The sequence below is a fragment of the Schistocerca americana genome, chromosome 1 (genome assembly GCF_021461395.2).
Source record: "Schistocerca americana isolate TAMUIC-IGC-003095 chromosome 1, iqSchAmer2.1, whole genome shotgun sequence".
Taxonomy (NCBI): domain Eukaryota; kingdom Metazoa; phylum Arthropoda; class Insecta; order Orthoptera; family Acrididae; genus Schistocerca; species Schistocerca americana.
In genome coordinates, this window is record NC_060119.1 from 430,381,250 (window position 1) to 430,388,671 (window position 7,422).

Below are 7,422 nucleotides of genomic sequence, written 5' to 3' on the forward strand. Positions count from 1 at the left end.
TTGACGTGTTGAAACTAATTGCGTAATCTAAAAAAAATTAATACATTGATTGACACAAAAATATGAAGCACTCAGAAGGAGAGAACGAAACGAAATGAAACTTCTGGGATTGGTATGATACCCAAAGTTATTTCAGTTACTACAGAATCTAGTCAAATTCACAAAGAACTTGGCTGTATGACCACAGTTATCAGTGTGACTTTGCACGCCCTCTGCCCTGGACACTTCCAATGAGTCGGTTCGGAATGATGTCATAAAGCCGTTGTTTTCTCTCCTGAGGGAACTGGCCCACAACTGGTACTTGAGATCCTGGAGCTGAGCTGGTTCCACACACGTTCTGTCGACGACAGATCGTGGGATCTTGCTGGCCACAGGAGTACTACAGGGTGTTTAAAAAATGACCGGTATATTTGAAACGGCAATAAAAACTAAACGAGCAGCGATAGAAATACACCGTTTGTTGCAATATGCTTGGGACAACAGTACATTTTCAGGCGGACAAACTTTCGAAATTACAGTAGTTACAATTTTCAACAACAGATGGCGCTGCAAGTGATGTGAAAGATATAGAAGACAACGCAGTCTGTGGGTGCGCCATTCTGTACGTCGTCTTTCTGCTGTAAGCGTGTGCTGTTCACAACGTGCAAGTGTGCTGTAGACAACATGGTTTATTCCTTAGAACAGAGGATTTTTCTGGTGTTGGAATTCCACCGCCTAGAACACAGTGTTGTTGCAACAAGACGAAGTTTTCAACGGAGGTTTAATGTAACCAAAGGACCGAAAAGCGATACAATAAAGGATCTGTTTGAAAAATTTCAACGGACTGGGAACGTGACAGATGAACGTGCTGGAAAGGTAGGGCGACCGCGTACGGCAACCACAGAGGGCAACGCGCAGCTAGTGCAGCAGGTGATCCAACAGCGGCCTCGGGTTTCCGTTCGCCGTGTTGCAGCTGCGGTCCTAATGACGCCAACGTCCACGTATCGTCTCATGCGCCAGAGTTTACTCCTCTATCCATACAAAATTCAAACGCGGCAACCCCTCAGCGCCGCTACCATTGCTGCACGAGAGACATTCGCTAACGATATAGTGCACAGGATTGATGACGGCGATATGCATGTGGGCAGCATTTGGTTTACTGACGAAGCTTATTTTTACCTGGACGGCTTCGTCAATAAACAGAACTGGCGCATATGGGGAACCGAAAAGTCCCATGTTGCAGTCCCATCGTCCCTGCATCCTCAAAAAGTACTGGTCTGGGCCGCCATTTCTTCCAAAGGAATCATTGGCCCATTTTTCAGATCCGAAACGATTACTGCATCACGCTATCTGGACATTCTTCGTGAATTTGTGGCGGTACAAACTGCCTTAGACGACACTGCGAACACCTCGTGGTTTATGCAAGATGGTGCCCGGCCACATCGCACGGCCGACGTCTTTAATTTCCTGAATGAATATTTCGATGATCGTGTGATTGCTTTGGGCTATCCGAAACATACAGGAGGCGGCGTGGATTGGCCTCCCTATTCGCCAGACATGAACCCCTGTGACTTCTTTCTGTGGGGACACTTGAAAGACCAGGTGTACCGCCAGAATCCAGAAACAATTGAACAGCTGAAGCAGCACATCTCATCTGCATGTGAAGCCATTCCGCTAGACACGTTGTCAAAGGTTTCGGGTAATTTCATTCAGAGACTACGCCATATTATTGCTACGCATGGTGGATATGTGGAAAATATCGTACTATAGAGTTTCCCAGACCGCAGCGTCATCTGTTGTTGAAAATTGTAACTACTGTAATTTCGAAAGTGTGTCTGCCTGAAAATGTACTGTTGTCCAAAGCATATTGCAACAAACGGTGTATTTCTATCGCTGCTCGTTTAGTTTTTATTGCCGTTTCAAATATACCGGTCATTTTTGAAACACCCTGTATGTCGTCAAGCTGAGACTTCATAGAGACACGTGCCATCTGTAGACGAGCATTATCCTGTTGAAAAATGGCACCACGATACTGTCGATGGAGAAATAACGCGTGAGGACACGGGATGTCCGTCACGTACTGACGTGCCGTCAGAGTACTATCGATCACTACTAGTCGTGACTTGAAGCAATACCTGATGCCTTCCCATACAACGACGCCAGGAGTAACACCGCTGTGCCTCTTCAAAACATCCGATTTTGTGTTTTGGGTGCTTCACTCTTTTGTCGGGCAGTATAATTGTGTAAGGAGTAACGCAAAGAAATGTCGGGAACAACGAACAAGAATAGTTTGCTGTATTTAGAACCCGAGTTTCTTTCAGCGTTCTTCATACGTGTGCTGTATTTTTAGAGCTCTCTGTGCAAAATTTGAACACTTCTGTAGAATTTCGCGAAAAAATTGTCACAATTCTGAATTTCTCCCCAAGAGTTCTACAGAAAACCCTATGACAGTTTTTGTGAAGATAATTGTTTATGAGGTAATTGTAATAACTTGGGACCCATTTCACTGACATGAAGCGTTTGGATCGGAAGCTGTGCTTCGATGCTCTAGTTGTAATCGGTGCATGTCGGTACAAGACTACACAGTTACTGTCGACTGTCTTATTTAACCAACTGCTGACAACTTCAGCAATCTGCAGTAAGTTGTCATTACTTTATCTACTTATTGTGGTGTACAACAAGTTTAATTTTATGTTCTTTGCTGCAGTTAAGTACCGAAATTGAAGATAACCATCTTTATAATGTTCTTTCGCGAATCCGATTACTTCATTGTTCACTGCGTACTGGGATTTGACAACATTTAGCAAAACATATACTAATTCTTTTTCAGAGAGGAGCTCTGATGTGTCATACAACTCAAGCATCTTTTATGCCTTGATACGTTCATTGTCATAGGAATTGGGGTAGGATCTTCTTCGGTTTGAGGAGGTAGGCGAATAACTGACGCACGCAGTTAAATCAATTAATTTACGTTGGTTCAAAATGCATACATTTACCACTCATCAATTGTCAGAAGTGACCTCTTAGATAAGAGGGTGAACGCTGTCCTGCACCCCGCTTATGGTGCTGCAGCTGCCGAGACTGTAGTTTGGTGAAGACAGTTGTGAACAGGATTTGTTGGAGGCGAAGAGAGAGAGAGAGAGAGGGAGAGAGAGAGAGAGAGAGAGAGAGAGAGCGGAACAAAATGGGGCACTGAGAGCTTGGAACTTTGAGCTGTCTGCTGTCTCTCTTTACTGGAAGGAGTCCTGGCATATGCTTAACACCCTAAAATATAAGTGTATTTGTAGACATAAATAACATTTTAAACAGCTTAATTAATGTATTAAAACAACGTCTATTACAGCACAGGAACCATATTTACAGTGTCACAATTATTGAACTTGCGGGCTTTCAAATAAAAAATATAATGTGGTGATGGCCCTCAGCTACGTACCCACAGACTGAGAGATGAAATATTAAAAGTTTTGGCTGGTTTCGTTGTCTTGGGTCTGGGATACGATGTTGCCGCATTACAAGCCAAATACTGCTGAGTCTACAGTATACAATATGAATACACACAAGAATCGAATGGTCGAAGGTTCCTATCACTCTGTAATTGCGAAATTTGAACGTAAAATAAACATTTATACATGAAAGATCCCCCCCATGAACCATGGACCTTGCCGATGGTGGGGAGGCTTGCGTGCCTCAGCGATACAGATAGCCGTACCGTAGGTGCAACCACAACGGAGGGGTATCTGTTGAGAGGCCAGACAAACGTGTGGTTCCTGAAGAGGGGCAGCAGCCTTTTCAGTAGTTGCAAGGGCAACAGTCTGGATGATTGACTGATCTGGCCTTGTAACAATAACCAAAACGGCCTTGCTGTGCTGGTACTGCGAACGGCTGAAAGCAAGGGGAAACTACAGCCGTAATTTTTCCCGAGGGCATGCAGCTTTACTGTATGATTACATGATGATGGCGTCCTCTTGGGTAAAATATTCCGGAGGTAAAATAGTCCCCCATTCGGATCTCCGGGCGGGGACTACTCAAGAGGATGTCGTTATCAGGAGAAAGAAAACTGGCGTTCTACGGATCGGAGCGTGGAATGTCAGATCCCTTAATCGGGCAGGTAGGTTAGAAAATTTAAAAAGGGAAATGGATAGGTTGAAGTTAGATATAGTGGGAATTAGTGAAGTTCGGTGGCAGGAGGAACAAGACTTCTGGTCAGGTGACTACAGGGTTATAAACACAAAATCAAATAGGGGTAATGCAGGAGTAGGTTTAATAATGAATAGGAAAATAGGAATGCGGGTAAGCTACTACAAACAGCATAGTGAACGCATTATTGTGGCCAAGATAGATACGAAGCCCACACCTACTACAGTAGTACAAGTTTATATGCCAACTAGCTCTGCAGATGACGAAGAAATTGAAGAAATGTATGATGAAATAAAAGAAATTATTCAGATTGTGAAGGGAGACGAAAATTTAATAGTCATGGGTGACTGGAATTCGAGTGTAGGAAAAGGGAGAGAAGGAAACATAGTAGGTGAATATGGATTGGGGGACAGAAATGAAAGAGGAAGACGCCTGGTAGAATTTTGCACAGAGCACAACATAATCATAACTAACACTTGGTTTAAGAATCATGAAAGAAGGTTGTATACATGGAAGAACCCTGGAGATACTAAAAGGTATCAGATAGATTATATAATGGTAAGACAGAGATTTAGGAACCAGGTTTTAAATTGTAAGACATTTCCAGGGGCAGATGTGGACTCTGACCACAATCTATTGGTTATGACCTGTAGATTAAAACTGAAGAAACTGCAAAAAGGTGGGAATTTAAGGAGATGGGACCTGGATAAACTGAAAGAACCAGAGGTTGTACAGAGATTCAGGGAGAGCATAAGGGAGCAATTGACAGGAATAGGGGAAATAAATACAGTAGAAGAAGAATGGGTAGCTTTGAGGGATGAAGTAGTGAAGGCAGCAGAGGATCAAGTAGGTAAAAAGACGAGGGCTAGTAGAAATCCTTGGGTAACAGAAGAAATATTGAATTTAATTGATGAAAGGAGAAAATATAAAAATGCAGTAAGTGAAACAGGCAAAAAGGAATACAAACGTCTCAGAAACGAGATCGACAGGAAGTGCAAAATGGCTAAACAGGGATGGCTAGAGGACAAATGTAAGGATGTAGAGGCCTATCTCACTAGGGGTAAGATAGATACCGCCTACAGGAAAATTAAAGAGACCTTTGGAGATAAGAGAACGACTTGTATGAATATCAAGAGCTCAGATGGAAACCCAGTTCTAAGCAAAGAAGGGAAAGCAGAAAGGTGGAAGGAGTATATAGAGGGTCTATACAAGGGCGATGTACTTGAGGACAATATTATGGAAATGGAAGAGGATGTAGATGAAGATGAAATGGGAGATACGATACTGCGTGAAGAGTTTGACAGAGCACTGAAAGACCTGAGTCGAAACAAGGCCCCCGGAGTAGACAATATTCCATTGGAACTACTGACGGCCGTGGGAGAGCCAGTCCTGACAAAACTCTACCATCTGGTGAGCAAGATGTATGAAACAGGCGAAATACCCTCAGACTTCAAGAAGAATATAATAATTCCAATCCCAAAGAAAGCAGGTGTTGACAGATGTGAAAATTACCGAACAATCAGTTTAATAAGCCACAGCTGCAAAATACTAACACGAATTCTTTACAGACGAATGGAAAAACTAGTAGAAGCCAACCTCGGGGAAGATCAGTTTGGATTCCGTAGAAACACTGGAACACGTGAGGCAATACTGACCTTACGACTTATCTTAGAAGAAAGATTAAGGAAAGGCAAACCTACGTTTCTAGCATTTGTAGACTTAGAGAAAGCTTTTGACAATGTTGACTGGAATACTCTCTTTCAAATTCTGAAGGTGGCAGGGGTAAAATACAGGGAGCGAAAGGCTATTTACAATTTGTACAGAAACCAGATGGCAGTTATAAGAGTCGAGGGATATGAAAGGGAAGCAGTGGTTGGGAAGGGAGTAAGACAGGGTTGTAGCCTCTCCCCGATGTTGTTCAATCTGTATATTGAGCAAGCAGTAAAGGAAACAAAAGAAAAATTCGGGGTAGGTATTAAAATTCATGGAGAAGAAATAAAAACTTTGAGGTTCGCCGATGACATTGTAATTCTGTCAGAGACAGCAAAGGACTTGGAAGAGCAGTTGAATGGAATGGACAGTGTCTTGAAAGGAGGATATAAGATGAACATCAACAAAAGCAAAACAAGAATAATGGAATGTAGTCTAATTAAGTCGGGTGATGCTGAGGGAATTAGATTAGGAAATGAGGCACTTAAAGTAGTAAAGGAGTTTTGCTATTTGGGGAGCAAAATAACTGATGATGGTCGAAGTAGAGAGGATATAAAATGTAGGCTGGCAATGGCAAGGAAAGCGTTTCTGAAGAAGAGAAATTTGTTAACATCCAGTATTGATTTAAGTGTCAGGAAGTCATTTCTGAAAGTATTTGTATGGAGTGTAACCATGTATGGAAGTGAAACATGGACGATAAATAGTTTGGACAAGAAGAGAATAGAAGCTTTCGAAATGTGGTGCTACAGAAGAATGCTGAAGATTAGATGGGTAGATCACATAACTAATGAGGAAGTATTGAATAGGATTGGGGAGAAGAGAAGTTTGTGGCACAACTTGACCAGAAGGAGGGATCGGTTGGTAGGACATGTTCTGAGGCATCAAGGGATCACCAATTTAGTATTGGAGGGCAGCGTGGAGGGTAAAAATCGTAGAGGGAGACCAAGAGATGAATACACTAAGCAGATTCAGAAGGATGTAGGTTGCAATAGGTACTGGGAGATGAAAAAGCTTGCACAGGATAGAGTAGCATGGAGAGCTGCATCAAACCAGTCTCAGGACTGAAGACCACAACAACAACAACATGAAAGATTGCAATTAAATAAATTCTGCAGGTACTATTTTAACGACTTTAAATGATGAGTACGATAGCAGAAGTACCTTTAAGAATGCCACTTATTACTGCAAAACACTTACTGATGTTGATTGTACAGGAATTACATAAAATATAAGTTGAATAACAGGGAGACAATAGATTCCTACTTCACCTAATTAGTTATGAGCAACAAAATAGCTCGCGAGATATTCACTTCTAAACGCATACTACGTCTTCACTGCAGAAGCCACGGAAATCTCACAAGTGCACAAGTCGGCACTGCGAAATACTTCTATCTAAGTCGACATTACGAAATATTTCTGTCTCTCGCGACCACACGCAAACTGCTCCACTTTCCAAGTTTTTCCCACTACCGCCCGTCGCACCTCCTCGCCCAGCACTTCCCGTGTTCTCTCCCGTACAGACCCTCGCACCGCACTGTTCAGACTCCCCTTCCATTCACTTTGGTAGTCGCCTCCCTTAGTAACGACCGCTGTGAT